Raw genomic sequence first — 22726 nt, 5'->3', positions numbered from 1 at the left:
TTGTCCAGCTTCCTTCTTCACCTTCCCGAAGCTGCCACTCTCTCCGGCTCCCGGAGGCGAAGAAGCGGCTACTTCGCGCAAAGACGATTGTGCCGGTCACAGTGCTCTCCTTAGCGCAGCTTCTGCCGAAAGACGCCCGGGAGCGGCTTTTAGCTCCGGAGAGCATCGTACTTTCGTGATTAGCGTCTTTTGTAGTCTACATCTTAGCAGGAAGCTTTTCCACTATGTCTGGCTAGGAAAAACCGTGCCAGCACAGAAAACAACTCCCATCGTGTTCTAGACGTTGCATGGAGGTCTGCCAAGTGTTTGGCAGGAAGAAAAGAAAAGTTGTCCAAAACAGCTTCCAATCGAATGTTCATGTGATTGGAAAAGTCAGGAGAGTGCAAAGGTACTGTTTTCTATCAGTTGTTGGCAAGCTGCGCACACAATCCCAGTGTTGTACAGCTTCCTTCTTCACTGTCCCGAAGCTGCAGCTCTCTCCGGCTCCCGGAGGCGAAGAAGCGGCTAATTCGCGCAAAGACGATTGTGCCGGTCACAGTGCTCTCCTTAGCGCGGCTTCTGCCGAAAGACGTCCGGGAGCGGCTTTTAGCTCCGGAGAGCATCGTACTTTCTTGTTTAGCGTCTTTTGTAGTCTACATCTTAGGAGAAAGCTTTTCCACTTGGTATGGCTAGGAAAAACTGTGCCCGCACAGAAAACAAATCCCATCATTTTCTAGACGTTGCACGGAGGTCTGCCAAGTGTTTGGCAGGAAGAAAAGGAAAGTTGTCCAAAACAGCTTCCAATCGAATGTTCATGTGATTGGAAAAGTCAGGAGAGTGCATAGATACGGTTTTCTATCAGTTGACAAGCTGCACACACAATCCCAGTGTTGTACAGCTTCCTTCTTCACCTTCCCGAAGCTGCCACTCTCTCCGGCTCCCAGAGGCGAAGAAGCGGCTACTTCGCGCAAAGACGATTGTGCCGGTCACAGTGCTCTCCTTAGCGCAGCTTCTGCCGAAAGACGCCCGGGAGCGGCTTTTAGCTCTGGAGAGCATCTTACTTTCGTGATTAGAGTCTTTTGTAGTCTACATCTTAGCAGAAAGCTTTTCCACTATGTCTGGCTAGGAAATACTGTGCCAGCACAGAAAACAACTCCCATCGTGTTCTAGACGTTGCACGGAGGTCTGCCAAGTGTTTGGCTGGAAGAAAAGAAAAGTTGCCCAAAACAGCTTCCAATCGAGTGTTCATGAGATTGGAAAAGTCAGGAGAGTGCAAGGGTACTGTTTTCTATCAGTTGGCAAGCTGCGCACACAATCCCAGTGTTGTCCAGCTTCCTTCTTCACCTTCCCGAAGCTGCCGCTCTCTCCGGCTCCCCTAGGCAAAAAGCGGCTACTTCGCGCAAAGAGCATGGTGCCGGTCACAGTGCTCTCCTTAGCGCGGCTTCTGCCGAAAGACGCCCGGGAGCAGCTTTTAGCTCCGGAGAGCATCATACCTTCGTGTTTAGCGTCTTTTGTAGTCTACATCTTAGCAGAAAGCTTTTCCACTATGTCTGGCTAGGAAAAACTGTGCCAGCACAGAAAACAATTCCCATCGTGTTCTAGACGTTGCACGGAGGTCTGCCAAGTGTTTGGCAGGAATAAAAGAAAAGTTACCCAAAACAGCTTCGAATCGAATGTTCATGTGATTGGAAAAGTCAGGAGAGTGCAAAGGTACTGTTTTCTATCAGTTGGCAAGCTGCGCACGCAATTCCAGTGTTCTAGAGCTTCCTTCTTCACCTTCCCGAAGCTGCCGCTCTCTCAGGCTCCCGGAGGCGAAGAAGCGGCTACTTCGCGCAAAGACGATTGTGCCGGTCACAGTGGTCTCCTTAGCGGGGCTTCTGCCGAGTGACGCCCGGGAGCGGCTTTTATCTCCGGAGAGCATCATACTTTCGTGTTTAGCGCCTTTGTAGTCTAAATCTTAGGAGAAAGCTTTTCCACTTGGTATGGCTAGGAAAAACTGTGCCAGCACAGAACTCCCATCGTGTTCTAGACGTTACACGGAGGTGTGCCAAGCGTTTCACAGGAAGAACAGAAAAGTTGTCCAAAACAGATTCCAATCGAATGTTCATGTGATTAGAAATGTCAGGAGAGTGCAACGGTACTGTTTTCTATCAGTTGGCAAGCTGCGCACACAATCCCAGGGTTGTACAGCTTCCTTCTTCACCTTCCCGAAGCTGCTGCTCTCTCAGGCTCCCAGAGGCGAAGAAGCGGCTACTTCGCGCAAAGACGATTGTGCCGGTCACAGTGCTCTCCTTAGTGCGGCTTCTGCCGAAAGACGCCCGGGAGCAGCTTTTAGCTCCGGAGAGCATCGTACTTTCGTGTTTAGCGTCTCTTCTCGTCTACATCTTAGCAGAAAGCTTTTCCATTATGTCTGGCTAGGAAAAACTGTGCCAGCACAGAAAACAACTCCCATCGTTTTCTAGACGTTGCACAGAGGTCTGCCAAGTGTTTGGCAGGAAAAAAAGAAAAGTTGTCCAAATCAGCTTCCAATCGAATGTTCATGTGATTGGAAAAGTCAGGAGAGTGCAAAGGTACTGTTTTCTATCAGTTGGCAAGCTGCGCACACAATTCCAGTGTTCTAGAGCTTCCTTCTTCACCTTTCCGAAGCTGCCGCTCTCTCCGGCTCCCGGAGGCGAAGAAGCGGCTACTTCGCGCAAAGACGATTGTGCCGGTCACAGTGCTCTCCTTAGCGCGGCTTCTGCCGAAAGACGTCCAGGAGCGGCTTTTAGCTCCGGAGAGCATCGTACTTTCGTGTTTAGGGTCTTTTGTAGTCTACATATTAGCAGAAAGCTTTTCCACTATGTCTGGCTAGGAAAAACTGTGCCAGCACAGAAAACAACTCCCATCGTGTTCTAGACGTTGCACAGAGGTCTGCCAAGTGTTTGGCAGGAAGAAAAGAAAAGTTGTCCAAAAAGGCTTCCAATCGAATGTTCATGTGATTGGAAAAGTCAGGAGAGTGCAAAGGTACTGTTTTCTATCAGTTGCTGGCAAGCTGCGCACACAATTCCAGTGTTGTACAGCTTCCTCCTTCACCTTTCCGAAGCTGCCGCTCTCTCCGGCTCCCCGAGGCGAAAAAGCGGCTACTTCGCGCAAAGACGATTGTGCCGGTCACAGAGCTCTCCTAAGTGCGGCTTCTGCCGAAAGACGCCCGGGAGCGGCTTTTAGCTCCGGAGAGCATCGTACATTCGTGTTTAGAGTCTTTTGTAGTCTACATCTTAGCAGAAAGCTTTTCCACAATGTCTGGCAAGGAAAAACTGTGCCAGCACAGAAAACAACTCCCATCGTGTTCTAGACGTTGCACGGAGGTCTGCCAAGTATTTGGCAGGAAGAAAAGAAAAGTTGTCCAAAACAGCTTCCAATCGAATGTTCATGTGATTGGAAAAGTCAGGAGAGTGCAAAGGTACTGTTTTCTAACAGTTGGCATGCTGCGCATACAATCCCAGTGTTGTACAGCTTCCTTTTTCACCTTCCCGAAGCTGCCGCTCTCTCCGGCTCCCGGAGGCGAAGAAGCGGCTACTTCGCGCAAAGACGATTGTGCCGCTCACAGTGCTCTCCTTAGCGCGGCGTCTGCCGAAAGACGCCCGGGAGCGGCTTTTAGCTTTGGGGATCATCGTACTTTCGTGTTTAGCGTCTTTTGTAGTCTACATCTTAGCAGAAAGCTTTTCCACTATGTCTGGCTAGGAGAAGCTGCGCCAGCACAGAAAACAACTCCCATCGTGTTTTACACGTTGCACAGAGGTCTGCCAAGTGTTTGGCAGGATGAAAAGAAAAGTTGTCCAAAACAGCTTCCAATCGAATGTTCATGTAATTGGAAAAGTCAGGAGAGTGCAAAGGTACTGTTTTCTATCAGTTGTTTGCAAGCTGCGCACACAATCCCAGTGTTGTACAGCTTCCTTCTTCACCTTCCCGAAGCTGCCGCTCTCTCCGGCTCCCAGAGGCGAAGAAGCGGCTACTTCGCGCAAAGGTGATTGTACTGGTCACAGTGCTCTCCTTAGCGCGGCTTCTGCCGAAAGACGCCCGGGAGCGGCTTTTAGCTCCGGAGAGCATCCTACTTTCGTGTTTAGCGTCTTTTGTAGTCTACATCTTAGCAGAAAGCTTTTCCACTATGTCTGGCAGGGAAAAACTGTGCCAGCACAGAAAACAACCCCCATTGTTTTCTAGACGTTGCACGGAGGTCTGCCAAGTGTTTGGCAGGAAGAAAAAAAAAGTTGTCCAAAACAGCTTCCAATCGAATGTTCATGTGATTGGAAAAGTCAGGAGAGTGCAAAGGAACTGTTTTCTATCCGTTTGCGAGCTGCGCACACAATCCCAGTGTTGTACAGCTTCCTTCTTCACCTTCCCGAAGCTGCCGCTCTCTCCGGCTCCCGGAGACGAAGAAGCGGCTACTTCGCACAAAGACGATTGTGCCGGTCACAGTGCTCTCCTTAGCGAGGCTTCTGCCGAAAGACGCCCGGGAGCGGCTTTTAGCTCCGGAGAGCATCGTACTTTCGTGTTTAGCGTCTCTTCTCTTCTACATCTTAGCAGAAAGCTTTTCCACTTTATATGGCTAGGAAAAGCTGTGCCAGCACAGAAAACAAATCCCATCGTTTTCTAGACGTTGCACGGAGGTCTGTCAAGTGTTTGGCAGGAAGAAAAGCTGTCCAAAACAGCTTCCAATCGAATGTTCATGTGATTGGAAAAGTCAGGAGAGTGCAAAGGTACTGTTTTCTATCAGTTGGCAAGCTGCGCACACAATCCCAGTGTTGGACAGCTTCCTTCTTCACCTTCCCGAAGCTGCCGCTCTCTCCGGCTGACGGAGGCGAAGAAGCGGCTATTTCGCGCAAAGACGATTGTGCCGGTCACAGAGGTCTCCTTAGCGCAGCTTCTGCCGAAAGACGCCCGGGAGCGGCTTTTAGCTCCGGAGAGCATCGTACTTTCGTGTTTAGAGCCTTTTATAGTCTGTGTCTTAGCAGGAAGCTTTTCCACTATGTCTGGCTAGGAAAAACTGTGCCAGCACAGAAAACAACTCCCATCGTGTCCTAGACTTTGCACGGAGGTCTGCCAAGTGTTTGGCAGGAAGAAAAGTTACCCAAAACAGCTTCCAATCGAATGTTCATTTGATTGGTTAAGTCAGGAGAGTGCAAAGGAACTGTTTTCTATCAGTTTGCAAGCTGCGCACACAATCCCAGTGTTGTACAGCTTCCTTCTTCACCTTCCCGAAGCTGCCGCTCCCTCCGGCTCCCGGAGACGAAGAAGCGGCTACTTTGCGCAAAGACGATTGTGCCGGTCACAGTGCTCTCCTTAGCGCGGCTTCTGCCGAAAGACGCCCGGGAGCGGCTTTTAGCTCCGGAGAGGATCGTACTTTCGTGTTTAGCGTCTTTTGTAGTCTACATCTTAGCAGAAAGCTTTTCCACTATGTCTGGCTAGGAAAAACTGTGCCAGCACAGAAAACAACTCCCATCGTTTTCTAGACGTTGAACGGAGGTCCGCCAAGTGTTTGGCAGGAAGAAAAGGAAAGTTGTCCAAAACAGCTTCCAGTCGAATGTTCATGTGATTGGAAAAGTCAGGAGATTGCAAAGGTACGGTTTTCTATCAGTTGACAAGCTGCACACACAATCCCAGTGTTGTACAGCTTCCTTCTTCACCTTCCCGAAGCTGCCGCTCTCTCCGGCTCCAGGAGACGAAGAAGCGGCTACTTCGCGCAAAGACGATTGTGCCGGTCACAGTGCTCTCCTTAGCGAGGCTTCTGCCGAAAGACGCCCGGGAGCGGCTTTTAGCTCCGGAGAGCATCGTACTTTCGTGTTTAGCGTCTTTTGTAGTCTACATCTTAGCAGAAAGCTTTTCCACTATGTCTGGCAGGGAAAAACTGTGCCAGCACAGAAAACAACTCCCATTGTCTTCTAGACGTTGCACAGAGGTCTGCCAAGTGTTTGGCAGGAAGAAAAAAAAAGTTGTCCAAAACAGCTTCCAATCGAATGTTCATGTGATTGGAAAAGTCAGGAGAGTGCAAAGGAACTGTTTTCTATCAGTTTGCAAGCTGCGCACACAATCCCAGTGTTGTACAGCTTCCTTCTTCACCTTCCCGAAGCTGCCGCTCTCTCCGGCTGACGGAGACGAAGAAGCGGCTACTTTGCGCAAAGACGCTTTTGCCGCTCACAGTGCTCTCCTTAGAGCGGCTTCTGCCGAAAGACGCCCGGGAGCGGCTTTTAGCTCCGGAGAGCATCGTACTTTCATGTTTAGAGTCTTTTATAGTCTGCGTATTAGCAGAAAGTTTTTCCACTATGTCTGGCTTGGAAAAACTGTGCCAGCACAGAAAACAACCCCCATCTTGTTCTAGACGTTTCACGGAGGTCTGCCAAGTGTTTGGCAGGAAGAAAAGAAAAGTTGTCCAAAACAGCTTCCAATCGAATGTTCATGTGATTGGAAAAGTCAGGAGAGTGCAAAGGTACTGTTTTCTATCAGTTGGCAAGCTGCACACACAATCCCAATGTTGCACAGCTTCTTTTTTTACCTTCCCGAAGCTCCTGCTCTCTCCGGCTCCCGGAGGCGAAGAAGCGGCTATTTCGCGCAAAGACGATTGTGCCGGTCACAGAGGTCTCCTTAGCGCAGCTTCTGCCGAAAGACGCCCGGGAGCGGCTTTTAGCTCCGGAGAGCATCGTACTTTCGTGTTTAGAGCCTTTTATAGTCTGCGTCTTAGCAGGAAGCTTTTCCACTATGTCTGGCTAGGAAAAACCGTGCCAGCACAGAAAACAACTCCCATCGTGTTCTAGACGTTGCATGGAGGTCTGCCAAGTGTTTGGCAGGAAGAAAAGAAAAGTTGTCCAAAACAGCTTCCAATCGAATGTTCATGTGATTGGAAAAGTCAGGAGAGTGCAAAGGTACTGTTTTCTATCAGTTGTTGGCAAGCTGCGCACACAATCCCAGTGTTGTACAGCTTCCTTTTTCTCCTTCCCGAAGCTGCCGCTCTCTCCGGCTCCCAGAGGCGAAGAAGCGGCTACTTCGCACAAAGACGATTGTGCCGGTCACAGTGCTCTCCTAAGTGCGGCTTCTGCTGAAAGACGCCCGGGAGCGGCTTTTAGATCCGGAGAGCAGCGCACCATCGTCTTTAGCACCTCTTCTCTTCTAAATATTAGCAGAAAGCTTTTCCACTATGTCTGGCTAGGAAAAACTGTGCCAGCACAGAAAACAACTCCCATCGTGTTCTAGACGTTGCACGGAGGTCTGCCAAGTGTTTGGCAGGAAGAAAAGGAATGTTGTCCAAAACAGCTTCCAATCGAATGTTCATGTGATTGGAAAAGTCAGGAGAGTGCAAAGGTACTGTTTTCTATCAGTTGGCAAGCTGCGCACACAATCCCAGTGCTGTAAAGCTTCCTTCTTCACCTTCCCGAAGCTGCCGCTCTCTCCGGCTCCCGGAGGCGAAGAAGCGGCTACTTCGCGCAAAGACGATTGTCCCGCTCACAGTGCTCTCCTTAGCGCGGCTTCTGCCGAAAGACGCCCGGGAGCGGCTTTTAGTATTGGGGATCATCGTACTTTCGTGTTTAGCGTCTTTTGTAGTCTACATCTTAGCAGAAAGCTTTTCCACTATGTCTGGCTAGGAAAAGCTGCGCCAGCACAGAAAACAACTCCCATCGTGTTTTACACGTTGCACACAGGTCTGCCAAGTGTTTGGCAGGAAGAAAAGTTACCCAAAACAGCTTCCAATCGAATGTTCATTTGATTGGTTAAGTCAGGAGAGTGCAAAGGAACTGTTTTCTATCAGTTTGCAAGCTGCGCACACAATCCCAGTGTTGTACAGCTTCCTTCTTCACCTTCCCGAAGCTGCCGCTCTCTCCGGCTCCCGGAGACGAAGAAGCGGCTACTTCGCGCAAAGATGATTGTGCCGGTCACAGTGCTCTCCTTAGCGCGGCTTCTGCCGAAAGACGCCCGGGAGCGGCTTTTAGCTCCGGAGAGGATCGTACTTTCGTGTTTAGCGTCTTTTGTAGTCTACATCTTAGCAGAAAGCTTTTCCACTATGTCTGGCTAGGAAAAACTGTGCCAGCACAGAAAACAACTCCCATCGTTTTCTAGACGTTGAACGGAGGTCTGCCAAGTGTTTGGCAGGAAGAAAAGGAAAGTTGTCCAAAACAGCTTCCAATCGAATGTTCATGTGATTGGAAAAGTCAAGAGATTGCAAAGGTACTGTTTTCTATCAGTTTGCAAGCTGCACACACAATCCCAGTGTTGTACAGCTTCCTTCTTCACCTTCCCGAAGCTGCCGCTCTCTCCGGCTCCCGGAGACGAAGAATCGGCTACTTCGCGCAAAGACGATTGTGCCGCTCACAATGCTCTCCTTAACGCATTTTCTGCCAAAAGATGCCCGCGAGCGGCTTTTAGCTCCGGAGAGCATCGTACTTTCGTGTTTAGCGTCTTTTGTAGTCTACATCTTAGCAGAAAGCTTTTCCACTATGTCTGGCTAGGAAAAACTGTGCCAGCACAGAAAACAACTCCCATCGTGTTCTAGACGTTGCATGGAGGTCTGCCAAGTGTTTGGCAGGAAGAAAAGAAAAGTTGTCCAAAACAGCTTCGAATAGAATGTTCATGTGATTGGAAAAGTCAGGAGAGTGCAAAGGTACTGTTTTCTATCAGTTGTTGGCAAGCTGCGCACACAATCCCAGTGTTGTACAGCTTCCTTCTTCACCTTCCCGAAGCTGTCGCTCTCTCCGGCTGACGGAGGCGAAGAAGCGGCTACTGTGCGCAAAGACGCTTGTGCCGGTCACAGTGCTCTCCTTAGCGAGGATTCTGCCGAAAGACGCCCGGGAGCGGCTTTTAGCTCCGGAGAGCATCGTACTTTCGTGTTTAGCGTCTCTTCTCTTCTACATTTTAGCAGAAAGCTTTTCCACTATGTCTGGCTTGGAAAAACTGTGCCAGCACAGAAAACAACCCCCATCTTGTTCTAGACGTTTCACGGAGGTCTGCCAAGTGTTTGGCAGGAAGAAAAGAAAAGTTGTCCAAAACAGCTTCCAATCGAATGTTCATGTGATTGGAAAAGTCAGGAGAGTGCAAAGGTACTGTTTTCTATCAGTTGGCAAGCTGCACACACAATCCCAATGTTGCACAGCTTCTTTTTTTACCTTCCCGAAGCTCCTGCTCTCTCCGGCTCCCGGAGGCGAAGAAGCGGCTATTTCGCGCAAAGACGATTGTGCCGGTCACAGAGGTCTCCTTAGCGCAGCTTCTGCCGAAAGACGCCCGGGAGCGGCTTTTAGCTCCGGAGAGCATCGTACTTTCGTGTTTAGAGCCTTTTATAGTCTGCGTCTTAGCAGGAAGCTTTTCCACTATGTCTGGCTAGGAAAAACCGTGCCAGCACAGAAAACAACTCCCATCGTGTTCTAGACGTTGCATGGAGGTCTGCCAAGTGTTTGGCAGGAACAAAAGAAAAGTTGTCCAAAACAGCTTCCAATCGAATGTTCATGTGATTGGAAAAGTCAGGAGAGTGCAAAGGTACTGTTTTCTATCAGTTGTTGGCAAGCTGCGCACACAATCCCAGTGTTGTACAGCTTCCTTTTTCTCCTTCCCGAAGCTGCCGCTCTCTCCGGCTCCCAGAGGCGAAGAAGCGGCTACTTCGCACAAAGACGATTGTGCCGGTCACAGTGCTCTCCTAAGTGCGGCTTCTGCTGAAAGACGCCCGGGAGCGGCTTTTAGATCCGGAGAGCAGCGCACCATCGTCTTTAGCACCTCTTCTCTTCTAAATATTAGCAGAAAGCTTTTCCACTATGTCTGGCTAGGAAAAACTGCGCCAGCACAGAAAACAACTCCCATCGTGTTCTAGACGTTGCACGGAGGTCTGCCAAGTGTTTGGCAGGAAGAAAAGGAATGTTGTCCAAAACAGCTTCCAATCGAATGTTCATGTGATTGGAAAAGTCAGGAGAGTGCAAAGGTACTGTTTTCTATCAGTTGGCAAGCTGCGCACACAATCCCAGTGCTGTAAAGCTTCCTTCTTCACCTTCCCGAAGCTGCCGCTCTCTCCGGCTCCCGGAGGCGAAGAAGCGGCTACTTCGCGCAAAGACGATTGTGCCGCTCACAGTGCTCTCCTTAGCGCGGCTTCTGCCGAAAGACGCCCGGGAGCGGCTTTTAGTATTGGGGATCATCGTACTTTCGTGTTTAGCGTCTTTTGTAGTCTACATCTTAGCAGAAAGCTTTTCCACTATGTCTGGCTAGGAAAAGCTGCGCCAGCACAGAAAACAACTCCCATCGTGTTTTACACGTTGCACACAGGTCTGCCAAGTGTTTGGCAGGAAGAAAAGTTACCCAAAACAGCTTCCAATCGAATGTTCATTTGATTGGTTAAGTCAGGAGAGTGCAAAGGAACTGTTTTCTATCAGTTTGCAAGCTGCGCACACAATCCCAGTGTTGTACAGCTTCCTTCTTCACCTTCCCGAAGCTGCCGCTCTCTCCGGCTGACGGAGGCGAAGAAGCGGCTACTGTGCGCAAAGACGCTTGTGCCGGTCACAGTGCTCTCCTCAGCGCGGCTTCTGCCGAAAGACGCCCGGGAGCGGCTTTTAGCTCCGGAGAGCATCGTACTTTCGTGTTTAGCATCTTTTGTAGTCTACATCTTAGCAGAAAGCTTTTCCACTATGTCTGGCTAGGAAAAACTGTGCCAGCACAGAAAACAAATCCCATCGTTTTCTAGACATTGCACGGAGGTCTGCCAAGTGTTTGGCAGGAAGAAAAGGAAAGTTGTCCAAAACAGCTTCCAATCGAATGTTCATGTGATTGGAAAAGTCAGGAGAGTGCATAGGTAGGGTTTTCTATCAGTTGACAAGCTGCACACACAATCCCAGTGTTGTACAGCTTCCGTCTTCACCTTCCCGAAGCTGCCGCTCTCTCCGACTCCCGGAGACGAAGAATCGGCTACTTCGCACAAAGACGATTGTGCCGCTCACAATGCTCTCCTTAACGCATTTTCTGCCAAAAGACGCCCGGGAGCGGCTTTTAGCTCCGGAGAGGATCGTACTTTCGTGTTTAGCGTCTTTTGTAGTCTACATCTTAGCACAAAGCTTTTCCACTATGTCTGGCTAGGAAAAACTGTGCCAGCACAGAAAACAACTCCCATGGTTTTCTAGACGTTGAACGGAGGTCTGCCAAGTGTTTGGCAGGAAGAAAAGAAAAGTTGTCCAAAAAAGCTTCCAATCGAATGTTCATGTGATTGGAAAAGTCAGGAGAGTGCAAAGGTACTGTTTTCTATCAGTTGGCAAGCTGCGCACACAATTCCAGTGTTGTCCAGCTTCCTTCTTCACCTTCCCGAAGCTGCCACTCTCTCCGGCTCCCGGAGGCGAAGAAGCGGCTACTTCGCGCAAAGACGATTGTGCCGGTCACAGTGCTCTCCTTAGCGCGGCTTCTGCCGAAAGACGCCCGGGAGCGGCTTTTAGCTCCGGAGAGCATCGTACATTTGTGTTTAGAGTCTTTTGTAGTCTACATCTTAGCAGAAAGCTTTTCCACTATGTCTGGCTAGGAAATACTGTGCCAGCACAGAAAACAACTCCCATCGTGTTCTAGACGTTGCACGGAGGTCTGCCAAGTGTTTGGCAGGAAGAAAAGAAAAGTTGTCCAAAACAGCTTCCAATCGAATGTTCATGTGATTGGAAAAGTCAGGAGAGTGCAAAGGTACTGTTTTCTATCAGTTGGCAAGCTGCGCACACAATCCCAGTGTTGTACAGCTTCCTTTTTCACCTTCCCGAAGCTGCCGCTCTCTCCGGCTCTCGGAGGCGAAGAAGCGGCTACTTCGCGCAAAGACGATTGTGCCGGTCACAGAGGTCTCCTTAGCGCAGCTTCTGCCGAAAGACGCCCGGGAGCGGCTTTTAGCTCCGGAGAGCATCGTACTTTCGTGTTTAGCGTCTCTTCCCTTCTACATCTTAGCAGAAAGCTTTTCCACTTTGTATGGCTAGGAAAAACTGTGCCCGCAAAGAAAACAAATCCCATCATTTTCTAGACGTTGCACTGAGGTCTGCCAAGTGTTTGGCAGGAAGAAAAGGAAAGTTGTCCAAAACAGCTTCCAATCGAATGTTCATGTGATTGGAAAAGTCAGGAGAGTGCATAGGTAGGGTTTTTTATAAGTTGACAAGCTGCACACACAATCCCAGTGTTGTACAGCTTCCTTCTTCACCTTCCCGAAGCTGCCGCTCTCTCCGACTCCCGGAGACGAAGAATCGGCTACTTCGCACAAAGACGATTGTGCCGCTCACAATGCTCTCCTTAACGCATTTTCTGCCAAAAGACGCCCGGGAGCGGCTTTTAGCTTTGGAGAGGATCGTACTTTCGTGTTTAGCGTCTTTTGTAGTCTACATCTTAGCACAAAGCTTTTCCACTATGTCTGGCTAGGAAAAACTGTGCCAGCACAGAAAACAACTCCCATTGTTTTCTAGACGTTGAATGGAGGTCTGCCAAGTGTTTGGCAGGAAGAAAAGAAAAGTTGTCCAAAAAAGCTTCCAATCGAATGTTCATGTGATTGGAAAAGTCAGGAGAGTGCAAAGGTACTGTTTTCTATCAGTTGGCAAGCTGCGCACACAATTCCAGTGTTGTCCAGCTTCCTTCTTCACCTTCCCGAAGCTGCCACTCTCTCCGGCTCGCGGAGGCGAAGAAGCGGCTACTTCGCGCAAAGACGATTGTGCCGGTCACAGTGCTCTCCTTAGCGCGGCTTCTGCCGAAAGACGCCCGGGAGCGGCTTTTAGCTCCGGAGAGCATCGTACATTTGTGTTTAGAGTCTTTTGTAGTCTACATCTTAGCAGAAAGCTTTTCAACTATGTCTGGCTAGGAAATACTGTGCCAGCACAGAAAACAACTCCCATCGTGTTCTAGACGTTGCACGGAGGTCTGCCAAGTGTTTGGCAGGAAGAAAAGAAAAGTTGTCCAAAACAGCTTCCAATCGAATGTTCATGTGATTGGAAAAGTCAGGAGAGTGCAAAGGTACTGTTTTCTATCAGTTGGCAAGCTGCGCACACAACCACAGTGTTGTACAGCTTCCTTTTTCACCTTCCCGAAGCTGCAGCTCTCTCCGGCTCTCGGAGGCGAAGAAGCGGCTACTTCGCGCAAAGACGATTGCGCCGGTCACAGAGGTCTCCTTAGCGCAGCTTCTGCCGAAAGACGCCCGGGAGCGGCTTTTAGCTCCGGAGAGCATCGTACTTTCGTGTTTAGAGTCTTTTATACTCTGCGACTTAGCAGAAATCTTTTCCACTATGTCTGGCTAGGAAAAGCTGTGCCAGCACAGAAAACAACTCCGATCGTGTTCTAGACGTTGCACGGAGGTCTGCCAAGTGTTTGGCAGGAAGAACAGAAAAGTTGTCCAAAACAGCTTCCAATCGAATGTTCATGTGATTGGAAAAGTCAGGAGAGTGCAAAGGTACTGTTTTCTATCAGTTGGCAAGCTGCACACACAATCCCAGTGTTGTACAGCTTCCTTTTTCACCTTCCCGAAGCTGCCGCTCTCTCCGGCTCCCGGAGGCGAAGGAGCGGCTACTTCGCGCAAGGACGATTGTGCCGGTCACAGTGCTCTCCTTAGCGCTGCTTCTACCGAAAGACGCCCGGGAGCGGTTTTTAGCTCCGGAGATCATCGTACATTCGTGTTTAGAGTCTTTTGTAGTCTACATCTTAGCAGAAAGCTTTTCCACTATGTCTGGCTAAGAAAAGCTTTGCCAGCACAGAAAACAACTCCCATCGTGTTCTAGACGTTGCACGTAGGTCTGCCAAGTTTTTGGCAGGAAGAAAAGAAAAGTTGTCCAAAACAGCTTCCAATCGAATGTTTATGAGATAGGAAAAGTCAGGAGAGTGCAAAGGTACTGTTTTCTATCAATTGTTGGCAAGCTGCGCACACAAACCCAGTGTTGTACAGCTTCCTTCTTCACCTTCCCGAAGCTGCCGCTCTCTCCGGCTCCCGGAGACGAAGAAGCGGCTACTTCGCACAAAGACGATAGTGCTGGTCACAGTGCTCTCCTTAGCGCGGCTTCTGCCGAAAGACGCCCGGGAGCGGCTTTTAGCTCCGGAGAGCATCGTACTTTCGTGTTTAGAGTCTTTTGTAGTCTACATCCTATCAGAAAGCTTTTCCACTATGTCTGGCTAGGAAAAACTGTGCCAGCACAGAAATCAACTCCCATCGTGTTCTAGACGTTGCACGGAGGTCTGCCAAGTGTTTGGCAGGAAGAAAAGAAAAGTTGTCCAAAACCGCTTCCAATCGAATGTTCATGTGATTGGAAAAGTCAGGAGAGTGCAAAGGTACTGTTTTCTATAAGTTGGCAAGCTGCACACACAATCCCAGTGTTGTACAGCTTCCTTTTTCACCTTCCCGAAGCTGCCGCTCTCTCCGGCTCCCAGAGGCGAAGAAGCGGCTACTTCGCACAAAGACGATTGTGCCGGTCACAGTGCTCTCCTAAGTGCGGCTTCTGCCGAAAGACGCCCGGGAGCGGCTTTTATCTCCGGAGAGCATCGTACTTTCGTGTTTAGCGTCTCTTCTCATCTACATCTTAGCAGAAAGCTTTTCAACTATGTCTGGCTAGGAAAAACGGTGCCAGCACAGAAAACAACTCCCATCGTGTTCTAGACGTTGCACGGAAGTCTGCCAAGTGTTTGGCAGGAAGAAAAGAAAAGTTGTCCAAAACAGCTTCCAATCGAATGTTCATGTGATTGGAAAAGTCAGGAGAGTGCAAAGGAACTGTTTTCTATCAGTTGGCAAGCTGCGCACACAATCCCAGTGTTGTACAGATTCCTTCTTCACCTTCCCGAAGCTGCCGCTCTCTCCGGCTCCCAGAGGCGAAGAAGCGGCTACTTCGCACAAAGACGATTGTGCCGGTCACAGTGCTCTCCTTAGCGCGGCTTCTACCGAAAGACGCCCGGGAGCGGCTTTTAGCTCCGGGGAGCATCGTACTTTCGTGTTTAGAGTCTTTTATAGTCTGCGTCTTAGCAGAAAGCTTTTCCACTATGTCTGGCTAGGAAAAACTGTGCCTGCACAGAAAACAACTCCCATCGTGTTATAGACGTTGCACGGAGGTCTGCCGAGTGTTTGACAGGAAGAAAAGAAAAGTTGCCCAAAACAGCTTCCAATCGAATGTTCATGTGATTGGAAAAGTCAGGAGAGTGCAAAGGTACTGTTTTCTATCAGTTGGCAAGCTGCACGCACAATCCCAGTGTTGTACATCTTCCTTCTTCACCTTCCCAAACCTGCCGCTCTCTCCGGCTCCCAGAGGCGAAGAAGCAGCTACTTCGCGCAAAGACGATTGTGCCGGTCACAGTGCTCTCCTTAGCGCGGCTTCTACCGAAAGACGCCCGGGAGCGGCTTTTAGCTCCGGAGAGCATCGTACTTTCGTGTTTAGAGTCTTTTATAGTCTACATATTAGCAGAAAGTTTTTCCACTATGTCTGGCTATGAAAAACTGTGCCAGCACAGAAAACAACTCCCATCGTTTTCTAGACATTCCACAGAGGTCTGCAAAGTGTTTGGCCGGAAGAAAAGAAAAGTTGTGCAAAACAGCTTCGAATCGAATGTTCATGTGATTGGAAAAGTCAGGAGAGTGCAAAGGTACTGTTTTCTATCAGTTGGCAAGCAGCGCACACAATCCCAGTGTTGTACAGCTTCCTTTTTCACCTTCTCGAAGCTGCCACTCTCTCCGGCTCCCGGAGACGAAGAAGCGGCTACTTCGCACAAAGACGATAGTGCCGGTCACTGTGCTCTCCTTAGCGCGGCTTCTGCCGAAAGACTCCCGGGAGCGGCTTTTAGCTCCGGAGAGCATCGTACTTTCGTGTTTAGCGTCTTTTATAGCCTACATCTTAGCAGAAAGGTTTTCCACTATGTCTGGCTAGGAAAAACTGTGCCAGCACAGAAAACAACTCCCATCGTGTTCTAGACGTTGCACGGAGGTCTGCCAAGTGTTTGGCAGGAAGAAAAGAAAAGTTGCCCAAAACAGCTTCCAATCGAATGTTCATGTGATTGGAAAAGTCAGGAGAGTGCAAAGGTACTGTTTTCTATCAGTTGACAAGCTGCACGCACAATCCCAGTGTTGTACATCCTCCTTCTTCACCTTCCCAAACCTGCCGCTCTCTCCGGCTCCCAGAGGCGAAGAAGCGGCTACTTCGCGCAAAGACGATTGTGCCGGTCACAGTGCTCTCCTTAGCGCGGCTTCTACCGAAAGACGCCCGGGAGCGGCTTTTAGCTCCGGAGAGCATCGTACTTTCGTGTTTAGAGTCTTTTATAGTCTACATCTTAGCAGAAAGTTTTTCCACTATGTCTGGCTATGAAAAACTGTGCCAGCACAGAAAACAACTCCCATCGTTTTCTAGACATTCCACAGAGGTCTGCAAAGTGTTTGGCCGGAAGAAAAGAAAAGTTGTGCAAAACAGCTTCGAATCGAATGTTCATGTGATTGGAAAAGTCAGGAGAGTGCAAAGGTACTGTTTTCTATCAGTTGGCAAGCAGCGCACACAATCCCAGTGTTGTACAGCTTCCTTTTTCACCTTCTCGAAGCTGCCACTCTCTCCGGCTCCCGGAGACGAAGAAGCGGCTACTTCGCACAAAGACGATAGTGCCGGTCACTGTGCTCTCCTTAGCGCGGCTTCTGCCGAAAGACGCCCGGGAGCGGCTTTTAGCTCCGGAGAGCATCGTACTTTCGTCTTTAGCGTCTTTTATAGCCTACATCTTAGCAGAAAGGTTTTCCACTATGTCTGGCTAGGAAAAACTGTGCCAGCACAGAAAACAACTCCCATCGTGTTCTAGACCTTGCACGGAGGTCTGCCAAGTGTTTGGCAGGAAGAAAAGAAAAGTTGTCCAAAACAGCTTCCAATCGAATGTTCATGTGATTGGAAAAGTCAGGAGAGTGCAAAGGTACTGTTTTCTATCAGTTGGCAAGCTGCACACACAATCCCAGTGTTGTACAGCTTCCTTTTTCACCTTCCCGAAGCTGCCGCTCTCTCCGGCTCCCAGAGGCGAAGAAGCGGCTACTTCGCGCAAAGACGATTGTGCCGGTCACAGTGCTCTCCTAAGTGCGGCTTCTGCCGAAAGACGCCCGGGAGCGGCTTTTAGCTCCGGAGAGCATCGTACTTTCGCGTTTAGCGTCTCTTCTCGTCTACATCTTAGCAGAAAGCTTTTCCACTATGTCTGGCTAGGAAAAACTGTGCCAGCACAGAAAACAACTCCCATCGTGTTCTAGACGTTGCACGGAGGTCTGCCAAGTGTTTGGCAGGAAGAAAAGAAAAGTTGTCCAAAACAGCTTCCAATCGAATGTTCATGTGATTGGAAAAGTCAGCAGAGTGCAAAGGTACTGTTTTCTATCAGTTGGCAAGCTGCGCACACAACCCCAGTGTTGTACAGCTTCCTTCTTCACCTTCCCGAAGCTGCTGCCCTCTCCGGCTCCCGGAGGCGAAGAAGCGGCTACTTCGCGCAAAGACGATTGTGCCGGTCACAGTGCTCCCCTTAGCGCGGCTTCTGCCGAAAGACGCCCGGGAGCAGCTTTTAGCTCCGGGGAGCATCGTACTTTCGTGTTTAGAGTCTTTTATAGTCTGTGTCTTAGCAGAAAGCTTTTCCACTATGTCTGGCTAGGAAAAGCTGTGCCCGCGCAGAAAGCAACTCCCATCGTGTTCTAGACGTTGCACGGAGGTCTGCCAAGTGTTTGGCAGGACGAAAAGAAAAGTTTCCCAAAACAGCTTCCAATCGAATGTTCATGTGATTGGAAAAGTCAGGAGAGTGCAAAGGTACTCTTTTCTATCAGTTGTTGGCAAGCTGCGTAAACAACCCCAGTGTTGTACAGCTTCCTTCTTCACCTTCCCGAAGCTGCCGCTCTCTCAGGCTCCCGGAGGCGAAGAAGCGGCTACTTCGCGCAAAGACGATTGTGCCAGTCACAGTGCTCTCCTTAGCGCGGCTTCTGCCGAAAGACGCCCGGGAGCGGCTTTTAGCTCCGGAGAGCATCGTACTTTCGTGTTTAGCGTCTTTTATAGTCTACATCTTACCAGAAAGCTTTTCCACTATGTCTGGCTAGGAAAAACTGTGCCAGCACAGAAAACAACTCCCATCGTGTTCTAGACGTTGCACGGAGGTCTGCCAAGTGTTTGGCAGGAAGAAAAGAAAAGTTGTCCAAAACAGCTTCCAATCGAATGTTCATGTGATTGGAAAAGTCAGGAGAGTGCAAAGGTACTCTTTTCTATCAGTTGGCAAGCTGCACACACAATCCCAGTGTTGTACAGCTTCCTTTTTCACCTTCCCGAAGCTGCCGCTCTCTCCGGCTCCCAGAGGCGAAGAAGCGGCTACTTCGCGCAAAGACGATTGTGCCGGTCACAGTGCTCTCCTAAGTGCGGCTTCTGCCGAAACACTCCCGGGAGCGGATTTTAGCTCCGGAGAGCATCGTACTTTCGCGTTTAGCGTCTCTTCTCGTCTACATCTTAGCAGAAAGCTTTTCCACTATGTCTGGCTAGGAAAAACTGTGCCAGCACAGAAAACAACTCCCATCGTGTTCTAGACGTTGCACGGAGGTCTGCCGAGTGTTTGGCAGGAAGAAAAGAAAAGTTGTCCAAAAAGGCTTCCAATCGAATGTTCATGTGATTGGAAAAGTCAGGAGAGTGCAAAGGTACTGTTTTCTATCAGTTGGCAAGCTGCACGCACAATCCCAGTGTTGTACATCTTCCTTCTTCACCTTCCCAAACCTGCCGCTCTCTCCGGCTCCCAGAGGCGAAGAAGCAGCTACTTCGCGCAAAGACGATTGTGCCGGTCACAGTGCTCTCCTTAGCGCGGCTTCTACCGAAAGACGCCCGGGAGCGGCTTTTAGCTCCGGAGAGCATCGTACTTTCGTGTTTAGAGTCTTTTATAGTCTACATCTTAGCAGAAAGTTTTTCCACTATGTCTGGCTATGAAAAACTGTGCCAGCACAGAAAACAACTCCCATCGTTTTCTAGACATTCCACAGAGGTCTGCAAAGTGTTTGGCAGGAAGAAAAGAAAAGTTGTCCAAAACAGCTTCCAATCGAATGTTCATGTGATTGGAAAAGTCAGGAGAGTGCAAAGGTACTGTTTTCTATCAGTTGGCAAGCTGCACACACAATCTCAGTGTTGTACAGCTTCCTTTTTCACCTTCCCGAAGCTGCCGCTCTCTCCGGCTCCCAGAGGCGAAGAAGCGGCTACTTCGCGCAAAGACGATTGTGCCGGTCACAGTGCTCTCCTAAGTGCGGCTTCTGCCGAAAGACGCCCGGGAGCGGCTTTTAGCTCCGGAGAGCATCGTACTTTCGCGTTTAGCGTCTCTTCTCGTCTACATCTTAGCAGAAAGCTTTTCCACTATGTCTGGCTAGGAAAAACTGTGCCAGCACAGAAAACAACTCCCATCGTGTTCTAGACGTTGCACGGAGGTCTGTCAAGTGTTTGGCAGGAAGAAAAGAAAAGTTGTCCAAAACAGCTTCCAATCGAATGTTCATGTGATTGGAAAAGTCAGGAGAGTGCAAAGGTACTGTTTTGTATCAGTTGGCAAGCTGCGCACACAACCCCAGTGTTGTAAAGCTTCCTTCTTCACCTTCCCGAATCTGCTGCCCTCTCCGGCTCCCGGAGGCGAAGAAGCGGCTACTTCGCGCAAAGACGATTGTGCCGGTCACAGAGCTCTCCTTAGCGCGGCTTCTGCTGAAAGACGCCCGGGAGCGGCTTTTAGCAGCGGAGAACATCGTACTTTCGTGTTTAGCGTCTCTTCTCGTCTACATCTTAGCAGAAAGCTTTTCCACTATGTCTGGCTAGGAAAAGCTGTGCCAGCACAGAAAACAACTCCCATCGTGTTCTAGACGTTGCACGGAGGTCTGCCAAGTGTTTGGCAGGAAGAAAAGAAAAGTTGCCCAAAACAGCTTCCAATCGAATGTTCATGTGATTGGAAAAGTCAGGAGAGTGCAAAGGTACTGTTTTCTATCAGTTGGCAAGCTGCACGCACACAATCCCAGTGTTGTACATCCTCCTTCTTCACCTTCCCAAACCTGCCGCTCTCTCCGGCTCCCAGAGGCGAAGAAGCGGCTACTTCGCGCAAAGACGATTGTGCCGGTCACAGTGCTCTCCTTAGCGCGGCTTCTACCGAAAGACGCCCGGGAGCGGCTTTTAGCTCCGGGGAGCATCGTACTTTCGTGTTTAGAGTCTTTTATAATCTGCGTCTTAGCAGAAAGCTTTTCCACTATGTCTGGCTAGGAAAAACTGTGCCTGCACAGAAAACAACTCCCATCGTGTTATAGACGTTGCACGGAGGTCTGCCGAGTGTTTGGCAGGAAGAAAAGAAAAGTTGCCCAAAACAGCTTCCAATCGAATGTTCATGTGATTGGAAAAGTCAGGAGAGTGCAAAGGTACTGTTTTCTATCAGTTGGCAAGCTGCACACACAATCCCAGTGTTGTACAGCTTCCTTTTTAACCTTCCCGAAGCTGCCGCTCTCTCCGGCTCCCAGAGGCGAAGAAGCGGCTACTTCGCGCAAAGACGATTGTGCCGGTCACAGTGCTCTCCTAAGTGCGGCTTCTGCCGAAAGACGCCCGGGAGCGGCTTTTAGCTCCGGAGAGCATCGTACTTTCGCGTTTAGCGTCTCTTCTCGTCTACGTCTTAGCAGAAAGCTTTTCCACTATGTCTGGCTAGGAAAAACTGTGCCAGCACAGAAAACAACTCCCATCGTGTTCTAGACGTTGCACGGAGGTCTGCCAAGTGTTTGGCAGGAAGAAAAGAAAAGTTGTCCAAAACAGCTTCCAATCGAATGTTCATGTGATTGGAAAAGTCAGCAGAGTGCAAAGGTACTGTTTTCTATCAGTTGGCAAGCTGCGCACACAACCCCAGTGTTGTACAGCTTCCTTCTTCACCTTCCCGAAGCTGCTGCCCTCTCCGGCTCCCGGAGGCGAAGAAGCGGCTACTTCGCGCAAAGACGATTGTGCCGGTCACAGTGCTCCCCTTAGCGCGGCTTCTGCCGAAAGACGCCCGGGAGCAGCTTTTAGCTCCGGGGAGCATCGTACTTTCGTGTTTAGAGTCTTTTATAGTCTGTGTCTTAGCAGAAAGCTTTTCCACTATGTCTGGCTAGGAAAAGCTGTGCCCGCGCAGAAAGCAACTCCCATCGTGTTCTAGACGTTGCACGGAGGTCTGCCAAGTGTTTGGCAGGACGAAAAGAAAAGTTTCCCAAAACAGCTTCCAATCGAATGTTCATGTGATTGGAAAAGTCAGGAGAGTGCAAAGGTACTCTTTTCTATCAGTTGTTGGCAAGCTGCCTAAACAACCCCAGTGTTGTACAGCTTCCTTCTTCACCTTCCCGAAGCTGCCGCTCTCTCAGGCTCCCGGAGGCGAAGAAGCGGCTACTTCGCGCAAAGACGATTGTGCCAGTCACAGTGCTCTCCTTAGCGCGGCTTCTGCCGAAAGACGCCCGGGAGCGGCTTTTAGCTCCGGAGAGCATCGTACTTTCGTGTTTAGCGTCTTTTATAGTCTACATCTTACCAGAAAGCTTTTCCACTATGTCTGGCTAGGAAAAACTGTGCCAGCACAGAAAACAACTCCCATCGTGTTCTAAACGTTGCACGGAGGTCTGCCAAGTGTTTGGCAGGAAGAAAAGAAAAGTTGTCCAAAACAGCTTCCAATCGAATGTTCATGTGATTGGAAAAGTCAGGAGAGTGCAAAGGTACTCTTTTCTATCAGTTGGCAAGCTGCACACACAATCCCAGTGTTGTACAGCTTCCTTTTTCACCTTCCCGAAGCTGCCGCTCTCTCCGGCTCCCAGAGGCGAAGAAGCGGCTACTTCGCGCAAAGACGATTGTGCCGGTCACAGTGCTCTCCTAAGTGCGGCTTCTGCTGAAACACTCCCGGGAGCGGATTTTAGCTCCGGAGAGCATCGTACTTTCGCGTTTAGCGTCTCTTCTCGTCTACATCTTAGCAGAAAGCTTTTCCACTATGTCTGGCTAGGAAAAACTGTGCCAGCACAGAAAACAACTCCCATCGTGTTCTAGACGTTGCACGGAGGTCTGCCGAGTGTTTGGCAGGAAGAAAAGAAAAGTTGCCCAAAACAGCTTCCAATCGAATGTTCATGTGATTGGAAAAGTCAGGAGAGTGCAAAGGTACTGTTTTCTATCAGTTGGCAAGCTGCACGCACAATCCCAGTGTTGTACATCTTCCTTCTTCACCTTCCCAAACCTGCCGCTCTCTCCGGCTCCCAGAGGCGAAGAAGCAGCTACTTCGCGCAAAGACGATTGTGCCGGTCACAGTGCTCTCCTTAGCGCGGCTTCTACCGAAAGACGCCCGGGAGCGGCTTTTAGCTCCGGAGAGCATCGTACTTTCGTGTTTAGAGTCTTTTATAGTCTACATCTTAGCAGAAAGTTTTTCCACTATGTCTGGCTATGAAAAACTGTGCCAGCACAGAAAACAACTCCCATCGTTTTCTAGACATTCCACAGAGGTCTGCAAAGTGTTTGGCAGGAAGAAAAGAAAAGTTGTCCAAAACAGCTTCCAATCGAATGTTCATGTGATTGGAAAAGTCAGCAGAGTGCAAAGGTACTGTTTTCTATCAGTTGGCAAGCTGCGCACACAACCCCAGTGTTGTACAGCTTCCTTCTTCACCTTCCCGAAGCTGCTGCCCTCTCCGGCTCCCGGAGGCGAAGAAGCGGCTACTTCGCGCAAAGACGATTGTGCCGGTCACAGAGCTCTCCTTAGCGCGGCTTCTGCTGAAAGACGCCCGGGAGCGGCTTTTAGCACCGGAGAACATCGTACTTTCGTGTTTAGCGTCTCTTCTCGTCTACATCTTAGC

The sequence above is a fragment of the Melospiza melodia genome, chromosome W (assembly GCF_035770615.1).
Source record: "Melospiza melodia melodia isolate bMelMel2 chromosome W, bMelMel2.pri, whole genome shotgun sequence".
In the NCBI taxonomy this organism is placed as follows: domain Eukaryota; kingdom Metazoa; phylum Chordata; class Aves; order Passeriformes; family Passerellidae; genus Melospiza; species Melospiza melodia.
This window is presented reverse-complemented; position numbering follows the sequence as displayed.